Below are 986 nucleotides of genomic sequence, written 5' to 3' on the forward strand. Positions count from 1 at the left end.
GAAGCGTCAATCGGAGACTAGGGGGAGTGTACCACTTTAACAGAGGGTGAACCCCAACTCCAGACCAAAAACTACATTCAAACAAATATGGTTTACCACCATTTTACCTATAATACTATTACAAGCACATATTTAAATAGATTTGGGATTCAAAACAATACATCTAAACTAATCTCCCCCAAAATCTTAAACCTGCTCCAACTGGTAATTGTACCCATGGAATGAGGTAGAAGAGTCTGGTTTTAAAAGGGGGGAAAATATATTTTATTAATAAAACGGGTGTGATCCTGTGGAATAAAGAAATGAAACAAAAATAATCCTGAGATTTTAGCTCAGTTTTTCCTCCACTTCTTCCCTTTATTATCTTTTTTTTTTATATATATATATATGATTCATTTAAATTAATAAAAATGTCGTAATTACATAATGTTCTTCCTTGCCATACACCATACAGTTCATTTATTGATTGGAGTAATTACTAGCAAATAAAACAGGAAATCAGTGCGTTATTTAAAAAAAAATATTTGATGTAGCCTACTTTCACCACAAAGTAATAATTAAAAGATGTAACACAGGGTCAAAACAATTCCATAATTCCACAGATATTGACCACATGGGGTCATACAACCCAAGGGCACTTGATTTCATGGTAAAACTTGATTTAGGTCCAGTTGGTTCACACCAACCACAAGGTAATTCATCAACCTCCCTGAAAGATCTGAAAGGAGTTCATCTGAATAGCACGGTAATAGCTTTCTGTTAGCCTCATGTAGGAGACTAAGACACAGTAGCTGTTGAAGAGAGGCCTTCACCACCTAGACACAGATCTTGATCCAGTCCTTTCAGGTCTTTACAGGGCCGTGTAGAAGTGACCCATGGGCCATGTTTCAGTTTGGAATTTGGTCTCATCTCATCAAATTAACTTCTGTCCTTGAGCTGTTCAAATTAATGTTCTGTATTATGTCATGTTTTGTGTTGACTCCAGT

General features: G+C 35.9%; 1 protein-coding gene across 1 annotated transcript in view; it reads right to left on the reverse strand.

Moving 5' to 3' along the window:
- Window positions 1-228: 228 nt before the first annotated feature.
- LOC139546320 (cell surface A33 antigen-like) overlaps window positions 229-986 on the reverse strand; it is a 13,219-nt gene continuing 12,461 nt past the window's right edge. The window contains exon 7 of the mRNA XM_071354569.1: window positions 229-986. This exon is cut by the window's right edge and continues 1,222 nt beyond it. The gene's annotated coding sequence lies outside the window, so the exon portion shown is untranslated.

The sequence above is a fragment of the Salvelinus alpinus genome, chromosome 20 (assembly GCF_045679555.1).
Source record: "Salvelinus alpinus chromosome 20, SLU_Salpinus.1, whole genome shotgun sequence".
NCBI classification, from domain to species: domain Eukaryota; kingdom Metazoa; phylum Chordata; class Actinopteri; order Salmoniformes; family Salmonidae; genus Salvelinus; species Salvelinus alpinus.